The following is a 19,495-nucleotide window of genomic DNA, read 5'->3' as shown; positions in this document are numbered from 1 at the left end:
TAATATCACTAGCTACATAGTGGTGCCTTAGGATTAGTGGCAAACTGTAATAGTCGGCATTCTTTACTATTGTGGAGGAGGGTTGGGTTTTGCCCATAGCCCCAAAATTTAGACAGTGAACTCTGATATCTTCTCTGTGGCTCAGAGCTCCTCTTAGTTGAGTTTCTCCAATAGCTGCTGACTGTTCTTTGATTTTTCCCTCTCCCCCACTCCCTGCCCCATTTCTGTTCTTTACCATGCTACATGGTCTGCTTCTGCACTGTTTACAGTCCGTTCAACATGAGGGTCCTAAACTTTTCTTTCCCATGAATCTTACCATGTGTCATCCATCCTCTCTCCCTGGCCCTGCCCTGGTTGCTTAAAACAACTCTTTCATCCCCTCCCACATCAACTGCTACTTCCTCCATTCTATCCAAGCTGGCTGCTTCACTGTCTCTTTTTCCTTCCATCTCCACACCATTGTCTCTGCAGCCTGATTTGAACACTAGCCCCCACTAGCAATTGCTAAGATCCCTCTGCCTCTACTTTCGTGAAGCTATTCAAACCTTCTCTGTTAAACAGATGTTTGAATTTAATGGTCATATCCCACTTTGTATATGTTGTTCTCTTGTGGACTAATATCAGTCACTGATTGGATTTATAGATTTTAGCCCTTTGGGATAGAGACCCACTTCATGCTGGGAATTGACCTGCTGCTATAAAGGGTAAAGAACATTTGTGGCATTGCATGCATTTTCAGAAATGATCACATTATAGGGAGGATTGTAATTAAGAGAGCCAAACATAATTTATAACTTATTACTGGGCTAAGCAAGGATGGGTGGGAAGGTGGGAGGGAGGACATAGCTGTCGACAGATATTTAAAGGATACTAGCACATCATAATTTAGTGTTGTTTCACATAGGAGTAATGGAATCAGATTAAGACAGGGAACATTTACACTGAACATAAGGGAAAACTCCCTGACACGTAATGAACTGTGAAATAGTCTCTTAAAGTGGGAGAGGTGGCAGATCTAGTCCTTGGAATTTTTAAATCTGAACTGGGCAAAACATTACAGAAGAATTGCACATTGACAGGAAGGTGGACTGGATGACCTAGGATATGTTTTCCAGATCTAACTCCAGGGAGTTCAATATTAATATGAAGCTATTATTAAAACACATTACTTTGCATTTGATAGGTTAAAGTATTTTGCTAGTCGTGAGCACAATTCCTGAGTACAATGCAAGGTGGATAATTATCCATTAAACCACCCAGTGGAATAGATAAACAGGTACTACCTGAAATAATTTAGTACGGTGCCATCTTCCATTATTTTTGATTGATCTGAAGATGACGCACATCCTTTTGTAGTCCTTTATGCAGTTCACTTCATGCCAGAACTTCTCCTATAGCTGGTGTAATCCCTTGGCAGTGTTGACGTGTAAAATATTATCAATCAGTTGCAACTATAGTAACATAGATCTGTTGACACATTCATCTGTCTAGTGAGCTTATGTAGAAGATGTCTAAAAATAGGCTGCAAGAAATCAGAGCTTGCACCCATGTGTTGGTGTCTGGAATGATCCCAGTATGCTGTATAATTGACAAGACCTAACAGCAGTGGAACTGTCTATGAAAATTGTTTTTAAATTTCGTAGGAAACAGTTTAATTCTGAAGCACCTTTCCTTCTAAAGGATTCCAGACCACTTCCCCCTTTTCCACTGACCACAAAGATGGGTCTCCCTGGGTAGAAAGCGGGGAGAGGGTTGAACAGATGTTTACTCTCCAACACATTGACCAACCACTGTAATCCTGCAGTGATTTACTGAGTTAATGTTGGCTCTGTCGGCATTCATTTATGACAGTTCTCTAACCACAGCATGAAACCTCACTTCTTAGTCCATTGCAGTTAGTATCAGTAGTGTGGCTGTGTTCTGCTACTTTTCAGATAGAACAGAGAAAAGAGAAAGCACTGTGGAGATACAGAGCCTCCATAGGGTTGCCAACTTTCTAGTTGCAGAAAACTGAACACCCTTCCTCCACCAACTTCCCTGAGGCCACGCTCTTGCCCCATCCCTTCTCTGAGGCCTGCCCATTCCATACCCCCACCCTCTGTCACTCACTCTCCCCTACCCTCGCTCACTCACTCATTTTCACCTGGGTGGGGCAGGAGTTTGGGATGTAAGAGGGGGTGCAGGCTCTGGCTAGGGGTGCGGGCTCTAGGGTAGGGCTGGGGATGAAGGGTTAGGGGTGCAGGAGGAAGCTCCAGGCAGGGGCAGAGGGGTTCAGAGTGCAGGAGGGGTCTCAGGGTTGGGGTAGGTGGTTGGGGTGCGAGAGGGGGTGCAGGCTGTAGGAGCGAGTTTGGGTATGGGAGGGGACTCGGGGTTGGGGCATGGGAGGAGGTTGAGGGTGAGGGCTCGGGGCAGCACTCACCTCAGGCAGTTCCCAGAAGTGGCAATATCTCCCTCTGGCTTCTAGGCAGAGGCGCTGTCAGGTGGCTCCGCGCACTGCCACTGTCTGCAGGCGCCGCCCCCACAGCTCCCATTGGCCATGGTTCCCAGTCAATGGGAGCTGAGGAGCCGGCTCTCGGGGCAGGGACACTGCACAGATCCCCTGTGGCTGCCCCTACGCCTTGGAGCCAGAGGGAGATGCTGGCAGTTTCCCGGGAGCTGTGCGGAGCCAGGTACTGCGGATGACCAACCGGACTCTTAACAGTTGGACATCCAGTCAAAAACCGAACACCTGGCAACCCTAGGCCCCCATGTTCTGGGGGGTTTATTTCCAAACCCCTTTGAAGGGCAAGAGGGGACAAAAGGCTTTGACAGTGTGAGGACCTTAAAGTGGGGGTAAATTACTACATTAAGCCCCCTTCATGCTGTCCTCGTAGTGTAAAGGGGCCTTAGTATAACTGGGAAACAGGCTCCTAAAGTTTCCAGTCTCCTATTTAAAAATACCCATGTAGGGCTGAAATTGGCCCTATATACATATTACCCAAGAAAAGCTAAGGTTGCAAAATTGAGCACTCCAGAGTAAGGAGATGCCAGAACTAAGGTCAACCTTAATTCGGCTCCTATGACAGCCTTAACTTGGCTCCCTTGTACGTGTGCATTATGATACAGTCTTTAATTATGTGATCATATATACTTTTCCACAGGTCCCCTGCCTAACATTCATTGCACAGAATGGACCTGCGTTAGGGATGAATCAGGGTTGTGTAGTGAAGGGGTCTCTAGTTTGTTAGACCCCTGCTTCATTTGTTGCAGAAGTTGGAAGGTCTATAGAAGTTGGAAGGCAGGGGATTGCAGGGAGAGAAATGAGGGTCTCATGGTTAAGAAAGTTGAATGCTGCTCTGGAGAACTGGGTTCTATCCCTGCCTCTGCCACAGAGTTCCTGTGTGATGCTTGGCAAGTCACTTCATCCAGACTTTTCACAGTATGACACTAATTATGTGTTCCTCATTTCTGTGTGCTGAACTTGAGACTCTGAGGTCTGATTTCCCTCCCCCTCCAAAAAAAGTTCAGCCTAAGGCAAACATCTGGGAGGGAAAAAATTTCTGGGAGGCAAAAACTGTTAATGTTTGACGAAGTTATAAGCAACTAACAACATGGTCTTATAATAGGTAGCGTTGGTAAATCTTAATAACAGTGTAACCAGCCTTGCCTCTAATACAACAATTTCTTCACTGCTGCATTATAGCTAGCTATCTCTAGACGTATCCACAGACAACAAACATGCCCAAAGCTCAACAGGGGTGAGACAGGAGAGGGAAATATTGGATAAGAGACAGCTGAGCAAACCTCGACTCTTATGAAAATGCAACAGAATCTTTAAGCATCTTGCAGAACAGACAGGACCTCAGTCTTCTGCAAAATGGGAAGTGGAGGGGAGAGACATCACCCAAGAAATCCATGATATGGAATATTTCTGGAAGCAGATGGCTAACAAAACTGAGCCAATAAGAGAGCTTTGTTCAAAACTAGTTAATAAAATGAATTTATCTGCAGAAATTCATTGTTGGAGTAATTAAATGATTACGTTTATTAGGGGTACAATCTTAGATGAGAAGGGTAGCAGGACTTAAAGGGTTTATGATCTTGCATAGCTGAGCTCTTATTGTTGTTGTTATTAATGTGATTATTTTATTATGTTAAAGAAAAAATGCAACTGCTTGTATCTTTATATCAGTTTGGAAATAAAGAGAGAAATATAATCTAGGCAATCGCGCATATATTATCTGAATGAGTTACTTTTAAGCAGTCTGCAGTTTAATGGTGGTGTGGGATACTGTACCATGCGAGTGAGTCCACTGGGCATTGAACAGGATCAGATGGTTCAGGGCAATTAAATACACAAGATTCTCACTTTAAACAAAGGCACTGAAGGGAGGCTCCCAGTGTTCTGTGCAGTTAATCATCAAGAAAAGAATGAGTAGGAAAAGAAATAAAAGATGGTGCTTTTTAAGGAAAGGAGGTTAGACCTCTGTAGGATGTCTGATTGAGTTGCATCTCAGTAAATAAAAAGCACTTGTTATGTTAATGGCCAGTGTGTTCAGTAACGTGGTTTGCCTTCAGCTTATAGGTATATTAATTAGACTGTGCACATAACCAGTGTTGCTGCTAGTTTTTCTCCTTACCAATGTTCTTGCTTTAGCATTTTTATTTATAAAATAGCACCAGATATTCATGATTATTGCATATTTTTAGTTTGTGAAAGCACAGGTAATTTATGGATTCTAGCATTCTCAGACAGGAGCCCATTGATGACAAAAAAAGTACATCACAAAAGTTTACAGAACAAGACCGTGACACATCTCACCTCTGGTACTGACTGCTTCCACTGTTGCACCTAATTATAATGAAACTAAAACAATTTAAAAGATTATACAAAACCAAAAATAATTAAAACAGCCATGAAAGCCTGAATCTGAAATATAATAAATTGATCTAATACCTAGTAATAGATCTCTGCCACAAGCAGCTTCCTTTTCTCCTAGTTTTGTTATCTCCCCCTGCCTTCTGTTGCATCTTATGGAAATCTTATGAAATCTTATGGAAATCTTATGATCTTATGAAAATCATTTTTCATTTTATTGTATCTTATTGAAGGCCAATTCCTGCTCACCTTTCTCACGCAAGCAGTAGCGTTAACTTCACTGAGTAAGCCAAGTAGGAATTGGCCCATAGATTGAAAGTGCCTGGCCTGATTTTCCTGCTTGCCTGAAAACTGCTTTGGTGCTCCATTAATTAATTAATTGATTGAATAGATATAGGTTATTAGCAGAAACATGCACACAGATCTCCTCTACAGTGTTCTTTCCCTGTTTGAGAATAGCGTGGGTGACTTTCACATCAGCTTGGGTGTCTAAATATTTATCAGTGTTTGGGAGTATAGGTTACCCTGACTATAGTATTTTGACTCCACTGACCTCTGCTTTCTGAGCCTCAGTTCTGCAGCTCATTAGTCAGAGGAAAGAATGATTATAAGGAATTTTTTTAAAAAAACAGTATCTTGGGGAAAGATCTGAGATTTGTCATCTGGCACTCCAGACTAAATATTTAACATAGTTCATAAGGTATATAATGGAAATATTTACTTTATAGGCAACTGAAAGAATATAATTTACAACTCATTATCAGATTAGCTTTTCAGGTATCGGGTAACGATTATAACCCTCCAGGGCACAGAGATTTGGGGTAAGTAATTCTGTAAAAAAATCAGAATCTCCAAAGTAATTCTGTTACAGAGAAAATAAAGTTGTTAAATACAATAGCTTGCCAGATGCTACCTTGTCCTTTTTGTCTATACATACCTTTGCAATATGTGTTCTCCATAAAATAACTGAAGAGTTGTTTAATCTGTTGATTGCATGATGGTATCTCCGTTTTTTAAAACAGTGCTCTCTTCTGAGAAAAAAAGTCCGCATTGTTAATCATTGCTAAGGAGGAAGTGTACAGCCAGAGTAATGAAGCTGTGTACTGGAGAGAGCCTCAGGAAGAATGAAAGAGGACAGCCTCCCCTTCTGAGGCTGTGAAGCTACTCCATAGCCACAAATGCAATCTCGAGCTAGTCTTCCTCATTGAACTGCCTGGAGGGAATAGCTCATGGATGATCCAAATAGCTGTAAAATCTCTATCCTTGCTTCAGCCCACACATCCCAGTTTTGTTGTATATGGGTTTTTAGACTGTGCCCATCACTATGGTAGCTGAGCACCCAGTACATGGGTAGGAACTTAAGTGAAAACCATTGTTATGCCAACCCAATCGCATCACCATTAGACTTTGCAGTTCCTGTTGCTGATTCTTAGGTCCCCAAACCCTGCTTCCTTCTGCAGTGGAATGGCACTGGTCCACTGTATCTGTGGTAGTCTTCACCCATGAGTGAAAGGAGTGAACAGGATTTGCCCAGGCCTCCACTGCATTGCACAGTCTGTGGGAAGGTGTCTTCACGCCTCACCCCTAGGCCAAGAAATGGTGGTTACAATTGCATCCATAGGCTGCAGTAGACCCCACAGATCCTAGTGAATTATTATTGTCTGTGAAGGGAGGGAAGTTGGCAAGATTCACATAGCTGTGGATCTTTGAACCCAGCTCATGTGCTGCTGTACAGGCAGTCACCACAGAACTAAGTGCCATGCTGCAAAGGAGGTGTACAACATCAGTGCAAAATCACCCAATCATCCTTTGCAGAATGAAACACAGCCAGTTCTGCCCCTGGAGGCCGTCTGCACCTGCAGAGAAGGGGAGTGAGTTTGCCCCCTACGTGGATAGTCATGAGTAAGTGCTGGAACATACGTTTTCATCTTACTGACCATAAAAGTTTAAAATGTTAGCCTTTTGATCATTACACTTCTACAGGCTGAGGTTTCTTTCAGTCAAATTCCTTGAAGCTGATATGTTAGCTACCTAAACAGTTTCACTGCAGTACTATGATGAGAAAGGGCCATTAATATTCTCAAATGATCTGAAGGCCTTGACTGGGAGCATTATTACAGACTAGTTCTCTTTGTAACAGTCAGGAGTTCATATGTGGAAGTGCCGATTTACACCAGATGTTTATGGGATAATAAAGGAGCTTCATTTATGGCATATGTCTGATCAGTCACACTTTTCAAATATTATTTTAAATTCTAAGCTTTATTTGGAGAGCTTAGAGTTCTCTTATTGATTCATTAAGAGTTTATAACTCAAAAAGGACAGGAACGTAGAGTCCATGTTCGTTACTAAAGGTCAGACATTACAATGCAGAATTAGAAAAGGCTTTTGTTTAAATGCGCTCACCAGTTAAAGTCAGTATTTGTAGGCAGATAATACATATCAGATTTTGAATAAATTCCTTTTATTGTGGAAAATTGTAGATTGAAAGGAAACTTGGGGCTGTTCTTGCCCAGACATGAGTGAAAATGGTATGGGTGAAAAAAGAAAGGAATCTGAAATCTTGACTTAGTTTCATTAATATTCTGCTCAAGAATTTGGAAATGGAAAGAGAGTAGATTTGATAGGCAGGTAACAGTGAGAGAGAGAGAGAGAAACAATTCACAAGGGAAAGGATGCGGAAATTCTTGATGAAAAGATTTTACAAGATAATCTGAAGAAGAAACCTGCTTTTGGCTCAGATGCACACTCCAGCTCATTCATCTCCTGTGCAGGTAAAATGGATTATTTTGTTTTATTTACAGAACACAGATGAGTTTTTGAAATGTATGTGGTTGTGGATTTGTATATGGAGATCAATTGTGTTAAAGGATGAAAGTTTGTGTGTGTGTCCTTTCACCATAATACATTTTTGGGAAAAAAATCTTTTGTTTTGGGGTGTCTAGACTGCCTGAGAAGGAGGATTTCCACTGGGATATAGAGCCCTTTGCTAAACAGTTAAAATCCAAAACATTAAACATCAGTCTTATTTAATGTTAGCTTGATTTAATACTTATACTTTATTAATTGAGGTTACCTCTGTGGTGCAATGCATTAGCTTTTTAACAAGAATGCTACCCAAGTACGAAAAACAGAGAAGGGTCTGACTGAAAAGGCAGGTGGAATTTAAGTGGGCAGATTGTAATTATGACAGTATCTGAGCTAGGATTTGACCAGGACATAGTTAGCACCTCTGCTCATACAAAAAGTGCCATGACATTTTTAATGACCACCAATGGTTAAGGCCTTTTGTATCTCATGTGAAAGATGGCATATTCAAGAGCACAGCACGCTTCAAGCAGCATTGATGTAGCACTGACTCAGATAGTGCTATTTATTGACAGCTGCAGCACCTAAGTATTCCCTAGCGGTTAGGTATGTCAGATTGGCTGAATGCATCCTCTTGACATTGTCCTGCAGCTCCTAACTGTTTATGCAGCAAGAGACTAGGATTCAAATTTATCTTCCCCTCCGTGGCAATGCAGAGCATTACTACTAGACTTCTGGATTTTTATAACCTTATTTGTATATTTTTCTTCTGTCATTTACTGATACAGAAATTATATTACTAGTCCCGGAAACTGAAAACAAGCTTATAAATCATATATACAGATAAGGTACCATATCCATCCCAAATCCTTTCTTCAGACTCCTGATAAGAGAATAACACTTCAAATTTCACTGTTTTTATAACCCTTTTGTATTTCGGGGATCAAGCTAAAATCTTAAAAGCTGCTGAAGACAAGGATATCTCATAGCATTAAAGAAATAAAATAATGTTCTGTTCAGCAGCTTAAACCAGAAGAATAGAATGTTTCTCTTTAGTCAAGGAAACTTAAATTGAAATCTATCATTCACAATGATATATTCTTTACAGCTATGAGATACTGGTAAAAAAAAAGAGCGTATCTTTTGGAAAGACAAATTAACTTGTATGATTTGGAAGAAGGAAAGTAGAAAACTGTACTAAAAAAACAAGGTGAATGATATGAGCAAATATAGTGCCCATATTTTAAAAAGGGAAGAAAGAGAACCCGAGGAACTACAGAAGGATCAGCCTCACTTCAGTCCCTGACAATATCATGGAGCAGGTCCTCAAGGAATCCATTTTGAAGCACTGGGAGGAGAAGAGGGTGATCAGGAACAGTCAACATGGATTCACCAAGGGCAAGTCATGCCTGACCAACCTGATTACCTTCTATGATGAGATAACTGGCACTGTATGGGGAAAGTGGTGGATGTGATATATCTTGACTTTAGCAAAGCTTTTGATATGGTCTCCCACAGAATTCTTGCCAGCAAGTTAAAGTATGGATTGGATGAATGGACTATAAGGTGGATAGATTGTCGGGCTCAATGGGTAGGTGATCAATGGCTCCATGTCTGTTGGCAGCCAGTATCAAGCAGAGTGCCCCAGGGGTCAGTCCTGGGGCCAGTTTTGTTCAACATCTTTATTAATGATCTGGCTGATGGGATTAATTGCACCCTCAGCAAGTTTGCAGATGACACTAAGCTGGGGGAGAGGTAGATACGCTGGAGGTAGGGATAGGGTCCAGAGTGACCTAGACAAATTGGAGGATTGGGCCAAAAGAAATCCTGATTAGGTTCAACAAGGACAAGTGCAGAATCCTGCACTTAGGAAGGAAGAATCCCATGCACCGCTACAGGCTGGGGACCGACTGGCTAAGCAACAGTTCTGCAGAAAAGGACCTGTGGATTACAGTGGATGAGAAGCTGGATATGAGTCAGCAGTGTGCCCTTGTTGCAAAGAAGGCCAACAGCATATTGAGCTATATTAGTAGGAGCATTGCCAGCAGATCGAGGGAAGTGATTATTCCCCTCTGTTCGGCACTGGTGAGGCCACACCTGGAGTATTGCATCCAGTTTTGGTCCCCCCACTACGGAAGGGATGTGGACAAATTGGAGAGAGTCCAGCAGAGGGCAAGGAAAATGATTAGGGGACTGGAGCACATGACTTACAAGGAGAGGCTGAGTGAACTGGGTTTATTTAGTCTACAGAAGAGAAGAGTGAGGGGAGATTTAATAGCAGCCTTCAACTACCTGAAAGGGGGTTCCTCAGAGGATGGAGCTAGGCTGTTCTCAGTGGTGGCAGTTGACAGAACAAGAAGTAATGGTCTCAAGTTACAGTTGGGGAGGTCTAGGTTGGATAACAGGAAACACTATTTCACTAGGAGGGTGGTAAAGCACTGGAATGGGTTACCTAGGGAGGTGGTGGAAACTCCATCCTTAGAGGTTTTTAAGGCCCGGCTTGACAAAGCCCTGGCTAGGATGATTTAGCAGGTGTTGGTCCGGATTGGACTAGATGACCTTCTGAGGTCTCTTCCAAACCTAATATTCTATGATTCTGTACTGATTTAATTCTTTTTCTCCTTTCTTGGATCGATTGTTTACATTTGAGGGGATTATTAAAATTTTTGGCCTTTTTATGTAGACTCTATTTGCTAAGTGACCATTTGTCTTTCACAATTCTTCTTATTATTATTTATTGTTTTATTTAAGTGACATTTAATATTATTTTTATTTATATGCCATATACATGCAAGACACTTTATACACCTGCATGCATGCGCGCACACACACACACAAAGTGTCTAGCTGTGTATATATAAGCAGACAAGGTCCCTGCCTCAAGGTGCTTGACATTTGATAATGTTTAAGACTTTAGGACAAATCCTAGTCCCTTGATTCGTGTAAGCAGTATCATTGGATTCAGTGGTCACCTGGGGTTTACTTAAGTTAAACTACAGAAATAAGTGAAAATTACATGTTTGTTCAACTGCTTTAGTTTGGATAAGACCTTTCCTGCCTTCCCCTTTCCTCATTCCTTACAGAAAATAACCATTTACACATGAGGCCAGATTCTGCCACTCTTTTTCATTTGAAAAGTGCATCAGTGAATGTGTACCCAGCACTTAAGTGACACCAACTTCGGCAGCATTGCAGAGTCAATCTTAAAGATAAAGTGACGTTAAACAATTTCTCCCACGTACTCTGCACAAACCGGCTTTTCTTCTCCATCAGGTATATATGTCCTATTGCTGGAGTTATTTGTTGTCTTGAACAAACAGTTTGATTAGTAAAAGGAAATTCCCAGGATTTAGAGACTGAATGTCTCTTACAGTATCCCCCTAAGGCATTGTCAAAGCACCTGATCTTAACATACATGATTTGTCTGTCTGAAATCCTGGTCCCTTGAAGTCAATGGGAGTTTTGCTGTTGACTTAAAACAGGACCAGGGTTTCACTACAGGACTCCTTTGCTATAGAAATCCCAACATTCAGGGCCCTTACACACCAAAAATCCTGTCTTTGAGAATTTACAATAGATTTTCGTTGTGCCTTTAAGAGCAGATACTCCGCTTCTTGCTTGAAAGCATTGGATAGCACCATTGACATGGTATATGTTTGCTGCTTTAGTGGAAGCATCTCCAAGAAATCTGATAAAATAGGACTAAGGGATTTAGAGTTTGAGTGGTTCTTACATGACATACTGTGAAATAGATCACATTGCTGGAGGCTTTGTATCTTTCTTGCTACATCTGAAATCTTTCCCTAAAGACATGCCTAGCCAGTTCCTACATGTTATATGTGCATCAGCGTACTACAACGTATCAGTGACTCTTTTTTATTTTCTGCAAGTGTAAAGTTTACCAATATTCAGAACAGAGCCCCTACATTATTTTGTTAATCTTTAATTATATTAAATCCTCATAGCTAGCCAGTACGCAGCCTAAATCAATGGATTGGTTGCCAGAGAACTCTACAGGGCCAAGGCAGGAAGAATCCTGCCCCCAATCTATAACCTGTACCGTGAATAGGTTCTGTGGCTCTAGTGCCCCTTCCATCCAGTGGTGTGTGAAAGAAACAGAGGATTGTTATTGCTTAGATGTACCCCACCTGGCTCCCAAGCTCCTTTACCTGAACACATGCAAGAAGCTCTCATGGCAGCCACCGCAAGACCACAGCAAATGTGCTCTCTATATCTTCTCCCCCATTCTTGTACAGTGGAACCACGCTGGTTCTGCTTCACCTCAGCATTTCATTAGAAATATCTGGTCTGCTTCTCCTGTCACTTACACCAACTTTATGGTGGTGTGATTCCACTGATTTGACTCCTGCTTTACTTCAGTGAAGAGCAGAGGATCAGGCAGTCTTATTTACCATTTCAGTTTCTGGTTTGAAATTTGCTTCTGTTTCACACATTCTAAAATAGTAAATGAGGTTAGGAAAGAGTAAATTTAAAATATGCTTATTTCATTAGTTAAATGGATAGTTTATTTCCTATTGATAAGTGCAGAAGTACTGTACCATTTTTAATCTGATCAACAATCGTAATAGGTACAGAAACCTTGCTACATTTATTTTTCTCATATAATAAATACGAGCACAGTGACAGCACTGAAAAATGATTAATAATAATTTTTATTTTACTTTTAAAAATTGATTTTTGTTCTAAATTCTCCTAGATTAACAGAGGGAAAGTACAGAAGAGCAATAGGAGTACATGCAAGTCTCCTGAGAATATTTTGTGTGGTGTAAATATTTAAAACATCTCTCATCCGAAGGGGTGTCAACATCCTTTTAAAAGCGGCAAAGAGTCCTGTGGCACCTTATAGACTAACAGATGTATTGGAGCATAAGTTTTCATGGGTGAATACCCACTTCGTCAGATGCCTTTGCTGCTTTTACAGGTCCAGCCTAACACGGCTACCCCTCTGATGCTTAACATCCTTTTAAAAACTTAACAAATTGATATGTGGATTATTAAAAGAGATCACTCTACCAAATTCTGAAATGCAGCTCTTCTGAGATGAAATACTGCAGACACTAAATTAGAGACATGAGGTAGGTGAGGTAATATCTTTTATTGAACCGACTTTTGTTGGTGAGACAAACTTTTGTCCTAGGACAAAAAAGAGGATGCTGTGATCCTTGGAGTACCTTTCCCAGCCCTGAAGACGAGCTCGATGTGGCTCGAAAGCTTGCCTTTCTCACCAACAGAGTGGGTCCAACAAAAGAGATTACCTCACCCACCTTGTCTCTCTACTATCCTGGAACTGACACAGCTAAAACTACACTGCACACACTAAATGGCATACAGCAACAATCCATAACAATGGTGTCTTTGCAGTCTCTATTAAATGCATTGTGGGATCCTGCCATGCTTTTCACTTCCACTGTAATCCTCAAATGCTACTCTAAGTGGTACAACTTGAATAATTGGAGAAAAATGTAGAGGGAAGTGGTATAACAAAATAAAAATCAATTTTCAAGTGTTACATTGCTCTCTAAGGCAGGGTTTGAAATGGGATAGGCTTATGCATTTTTAACCTCACTTGAATAGAATGTGATCATATAATTGTAGTCTTAGAATCTGGCACTTTTCAAAAGAGACGTAAAACAAAGATTTACTTTTTATACGCATGTATTAAGTCACATACTGTTTTATCTCCGTTCAATGCATGGACATAACTCCAATTAATGTTAATGGAAGTTACACACATGCATAAAGAAGAAAATGTGCCCCGAAACTGGTTGCTCTTTTATCGTTCTGTGATTTTATTACCCTAGGTATGTATGACACATTGCAGTGTTTTCTAAGCAGCTGCTCTTTAGGTAAATTAATATCTGGGGTCTCTTTACTTCTCTCTCGAACTTTAACTGCTGTAACAGAGCTTAATGTAAAGCTGCTCATAGCTTATCTCACCAGATTGCTATTTGAAAGTTCTAACAAAAACACCTTCATAAACTGCTTCCATAACACACTAATCTCCTAAACTTCCTGACACTTTAAACTATGATTATTACTAAGTGTAAAACCAGTCCTGAAATGTCCCTCTGTGCATCTTCAGTACCATGGGCGTATGCTGCAAAATCCCTCTCACTTCATGGTTACAAAATAGGAATTATTAAGGAAATAAAGACTGAGGCTGCAGCTTTGGGTATGGGGAATGGCATCATTCCTTAAGACTATGATCTTGTTTTAATTTGGATTTAGAGAATTAGCAGATCGGATGCTATGTTGTTGTTCTTTTTATTTGCTTGGCTGTAGTTTCAGATTTGATTTGACACTGAAAGGAACTAGAATATGTCATGCAGAACTCCATTATTTCCCCTGAGCATAGACTTTTTAAAATGCGGTGTGGGTATTGAATAGCAGACTGACATCGTTGTTGTTCCCTGTGGTAATTACACTAAGAATACATCATAGCATATTATATAGTTGTAACACTCTGATAAAGGTTGTGTCAGGACTTCCATTCTAAATCCCCATTTTAAGTGCTTTGATCACTATTAGAAAAATCATGTTTGATTCAGTCCTGGTACATAGGTTTTCAAAATAAAATGGAATCTAATCCTTCCTTTACTACTCTGATTAAAAAGAAAAGACTTAAAGAATTTCAAAGTGCTTTATATAAATTCAATAGGAATTACTTTAAAAGTGTTTAAGGACTCTTTCTGTGCTCTGTTATGACAGTTCTATGACAGAGGGGCTCCAGTAATGACATGTCAGTGTAAAACTGGTGTTGTGGGTGGAGAATCGGGCCCATTGAATTTAATAGACAGATAGGTTTTCTTTTAAGCTATCGTGTAAAATGCTGTAGCAGGGATAAAATTTAATACAAAATTGTATGGGATGGATCTGAAAACCTAAAGAAATGCTCTAATTTTCTATAAAATCCCATAGGGCTTTCCTATGTAGGCAGGTAACTAGAAATTAATGTTATTGTATTATAGCTTATAAAAGAAAAATGAGCTATTTCAGATTGGTTATCCAGCATAATAACTTTTGTATGATCAAACTAATAGATGACACACAAATTGTTCATCAAGGACTGCTACCACCGGCATCAACAGAGGCAGGAGCAGGGTATGAATAGCACATCATTGTCTTCTCTCTCTTTTTATGGGTTCTGGATAATGCATATTTTGTTTAAAGTAGTACATCCTGCAACTACATTAATATCTCTCCCACGTAATGCTCAACAAGCTAATGAGGCTTCTAGCCTTGTCATTATACAAATATGCAGTGAAAGAGTGGGTGACTGTGCTCCAAGTTGGAGACACATTAAAAAGCATAAGAGTGGTGCTCCTATCTTTTATTCATCACTAATCTAGTTTAATACAGATAATGGTCTAGCTGCAGAAAGAAATTACATTAACAGCCTCTCTTTTCTTGCTAAAACACAAACGTTTATGTTAAATGATGCTTTTCCAAGTTTCTTTGATTATTTGTATTTGTTCTAAATAGCAAATTGTCACATCCGCCATCGTCTAAATAACCAGTCTTCTGTGTTACTATAGTAACATGGTACCCACTAAAATATAGGCTCTAGAATAGAAAGGGAAGTTTGGGCTTTGACTCGCTTATTTGGAGGTTTTGGCAGGAGAATTTATCTCCTAGAGCCTGTATTTTAGAACCTTTTGAACATTTGCATTTTAAACCTTTCAACCAAAAAGGTGTCATAATGCAAAAAAGATATATATTTATATGCTGTAGAATATCTAGTCTCTAAAGGGTTAATACTCCACTATGGTAGACTTCTTCTGACTTCTGTTCTTTCCTTCTGTTCTCTTTGGCTTTTAGATGAATGATTGGTGTTTTTCTAGAGATGAAACTAAGGATACAGCCAGTATTGCCTCTCCCTGACCCCTTCATGTGAAAGTCTGCCCATCTTGCTTCCACCACACACTCTCTCCTCAGTAACCTGAATATTTGAGATCTAACCTAGATAGATTAGAAATCTAACACTAGTTTTTAGCATGATGAATAAGTTGTCTTGCAAAAATGAATGAGTGTGTCTGTTCCTATAAAGCTGAGAGTCAGTGAGCTTGATGGTGGGCAGTAATAGTGTAAACTACAGGAAATGTCATTTTTATACAACACAAAAAACTATGTTAAAAGAACATCATTATGGGTTCAACCTTGATTCACCCCTTTATGTAATATGATTCAGTATTTAATTGCTCAATCACATAATATTTTTTCAGACTTAGTTGCCCCCAGCTCAAGTCTACTTGTTCAGTCAGTCCAAGTTCTCCCCTCCTGGTTTCTCATCCGATCTCTCTCTTCCCTCTATGACTCCCAGTCTCCCCATCCCATCTCAGTCTTCCTTGGCTCATAGTCCCAGTCTTTTTGCCTAGCAGATCTCAGTTCTCCCCCTACCCACCAGCTCCTTGTCAGATCTCTTTCCCTCCTCACTGCCCCCATTTCCCTGTCCCTGCCCACTGATTCTTACTCCCAGTCTGTTCCGTGTTTCCTTCACCAGCTCCAGCCCCAATCTCCTGGCCCAGCCACTTCCAGGCTCCCCTTCCCATCAGTTACCAATCCCAGTGTCCTCACCCAACCAGTCCTAGCTTGCCTTTACCCCAGCTCCCCAATCTCCTTACTAATCCAGTCCCAGTCTCCTTGCCCAAACATTTCCAGTCTCATCCTTCCAAGTCCCAGCCACAGTCCACCTCCATCACAGTATCAAGAATTTTTTAACATGGGCAAAACAATGTATTTTTCCCTAGCCTTGTTTTCTGAAATGACTATATCATTTTGCTGAAATTTCCCAAAAAGTTCAATCTGAGGCAGAAATACAACATAGAAAATTTCAGCCCAAACAGTTAAAAGTTTGGCAAAGTTATAAGCAACTGAAAACAGAAACTTATAATGTGAAGTGTCAGGCAACCATAATAATAGGCAGTTCTAACAGCCCCACCAATAATTCCCCCCAGGCTCCCCATTTTTCAAGGGAAGTTCTCTCCCCAAAAACTGAACACACTTCACAAGTGTCATGTTCTTTCCTAGTGAGAGCTTGAACTCCTTGGAAAATATGCTGTACCGTAATGGACTTTATTTATTGTATGTCCTGAACCACATTAATTATACAGGCATTGATTACCCTTAGAAAAATTACCAACTTAATCATTCCTCATAACTTGCTATGTTGCGTAGATCCAGAACAAATAGCATTTATTAACATATCATGTCCACGTGAGTTATTTAAAACAGCAACAAAAACTGGGAAGCCTCCAAATTGTACACTTATGGTCTGATCTAACCAACACTCAATGCAGCCAAAGGGAATCTTTTCACTTACTTCACTGGGCTTTGGATCAAGCCCTTAGCTGTTCTGTGTAACTTTGTGTTACTATTATTGTCTTTCTTGTCTTTCTCGTCCTCTCTGTATTGAGTTACACGCACGAATAGGCGTTATCTTGATCCTACAGTGTTATCAGAATCTTCTGTGAAAATGTTAAAAAGGAAAAACGTTAGTCTAATTTTTCAACATTATTTAAATCAAAATAGATTAGGAAATGTGTTTTTCAGATTAAGGGGTTGCAGTTGTGATCAAACTATGCTGCCTAGCTAGTAGAAAATACAAAGTTACAGGTATTCTGACTTGGGCTTTTACTCTGTACCTTATGATATCTGATCTAAAGGTCTGCATAAGCTGGCCCCTTCACTGCCACCACATTAAAACTTTTCACAGATGACCTAGTACCAGCAGAAAGTCTTGACCTCTCACTCCTTCAGCACTTCAGAGGTTAATTTAGTTGAGGGATCAGATTTCTTTCCAGGGAAGTTTGATGAGCACCTTCTAACTAGCCCTTACTTTTAGTGTCTTTAAGAGCTGCTAACTGTTGAGTGCTCTGCTGAAAAACAACCGTGCTCAGCTTCTTAAAATATCTCTTCATATATTTAAATTAAAAGCTGGTTTCTTTAGCAGAGTTTTTAATGGTAGCCTGATGAAGGTATCAACGTGTAAAATCAATCTAAGCCCTTTCTCTGGAACTCGTCATGGGCAGCAAAGTGGAGAAATGCTTTGGCCTAGGAGTATTACAAGGTAGGAAGTTTTCTATACTTTCAAAAGCATGAACTCTGTGTAAGAGCTTTGTTTAAACAGAGTCAGTTTTTACATTGGCAGCAACATTGGAAGCAGAATATGTGATGAATTATGCAGTAAATCTTAGAACTTTGTTTCTTTCTCACTTCACTCTGTATTCCATTTTAAGTGCAGAACAATAAATTAAATCAGGATTTTATTGTTTAGGTATATTTTCATAAAATAACAGGGAATTTAATATTCAAGAATTGACAGATTGTTAGTATATTTTTTTCATCTATGCCTCAGCCAGTTACAAATATATTTATTGACTAACTGTTACCATGAAGTTGTTGTTAAATTATTTCATTATAAGTAACTCGGTTTAGAAATCAGTATCTTTCCCATTAGAGTTACAGACCTTTCATCCCTCTCAGGAAGCTATGTTAGGGGCTTTGTAATATTCTTGCACTGTTAGTTTGCTTTCTGTGCAAAAGTAGGAACCTGCTTTTACAAGAGTGAGTGCTCTCACTGTAGGCACTGTGTAACAATAGCTTTTGGGGCTGTTGTCACCCCATTGTGAATGCAGTCTGCTCTTTGACATTTTAAGGTTTGATCTGCAGTCTTTTTTTCATGCATGTAGTTCTTACTCATGTGCAAAGTGTCACTGGCTTCCATGGAAGTACTCGTCTGAGTTAAAGAGTAAGATCCTTTACATTTGCAATTTCTTTGAAACAAGTCTAAGACTTATTGATGCTACTTAAAATGTTGCAGTTCCACCAGAAACCCAACTGCTTACTGAGCTGATACTGACATCTTCAGCACAGTGTGTCTGAGTAATTAAGTAGTAAAATGGATTCTATTGCTTTATTGTGTGTTTGTGTGTGTGTTTGTTCTTTTAAATCGTGCCATGGTAAGTCATTCTTTCTTCAGTGATTGGCTTCTTTGGGGACAGTCCTGCTCCCAGTGATCAAATTAACTACTTTTATTTCCAAGTTTGATTTTATTCAGAACATATGTTGGCAAATTCTAATGTTTTAGCAAGGCCAAATTTAGTCTCTGCCCTCTTTTTACTGTGGGAGTACAGTGCTAGTGTGCATACATTATCCCTGTGTCTGTGTGTGTTCAGCTGCCTTTCATCAGCATTGTATGTTCCAAATGTGAAAAAGCTGTGTTTGACTGTATGCAGTTTGGGGCAGGAGCTGTACCTTAATTATTTTATAAAGCACTTTTATGGTCGATTATAAATAATGAAGGAGAGCTTCAGTGATTGGCAGTTACTTCAGTTCTTGGCACACAGGAGTTCTGCACTGTCTCTCTGCAGTTTCCTATGCTGAATCCTGGTTGAGGCGTATAGCAATGGGCAGACCTGAAGAGATTGGAGAACTTTTGTATAATGCTGTCATTCTTCTCAGCATATGTGCAACTAACTCAGGTGGCATGTGACCAGGATTCATCACCAAATTTGGTCCATTGGTTGGATTATTAGCTTCCCTAGCCCAGTCCGGGTACTGAGGGCAGTGCGACATGAATGCTGTTCCATGCCCCCTGTGCTGTCATTGCAATACTGCATAAAGACAGGAGAGGAAAAACGGGGTGACAGGGAAAGAAGAAGTCGCATTCTATCATGCCACTTACAGGTAGGTTTGAGTTATGTGAGTGTATGGAGTGTCCATCCATCTTTTGGAATGGCCTTGTCAGTGAGTTCATGGCATTTGCCACGCATGTGCATATAGGTTGTCCTGTTTAAGCATAAGCAGAAA

General features: G+C 40.2%; 1 protein-coding gene and 1 long non-coding RNA gene across 12 annotated transcripts in view; one reads left to right on the top strand and one right to left on the bottom strand.

Annotated features, from left to right (window-relative positions):
- The window catches only part of LOC122466105, a 62,419-nt gene extending 55,946 nt beyond the window's left edge, over positions 1–6,473 (bottom strand). The window contains exon 1 of one of the 2 annotated variants that reach the window (XR_006291369.1): positions 5,796–6,473. This is a non-coding gene — a long non-coding RNA (uncharacterized LOC122466105). The remainder of the gene's footprint in view (positions 1–5,795) is intronic. The other variant, XR_006291368.1, reaches the window with a different exon arrangement.
- Positions 1–19,495, top strand: part of NAV2 (neuron navigator 2) — a 649,830-nt gene that overhangs the window by 554,201 nt on the left and 76,134 nt on the right. The gene's annotated exons all lie outside the window — the stretch shown is intronic.

The sequence above is a fragment of the Chelonia mydas genome, chromosome 6, assembly GCF_015237465.2.
Source record: "Chelonia mydas isolate rCheMyd1 chromosome 6, rCheMyd1.pri.v2, whole genome shotgun sequence".
NCBI lineage: Eukaryota > Metazoa > Chordata > Testudines > Cheloniidae > Chelonia > Chelonia mydas.
Note: the sequence above shows the minus strand (reverse complement) of the source record. Positions and strands in the feature narration are given on the sequence as shown.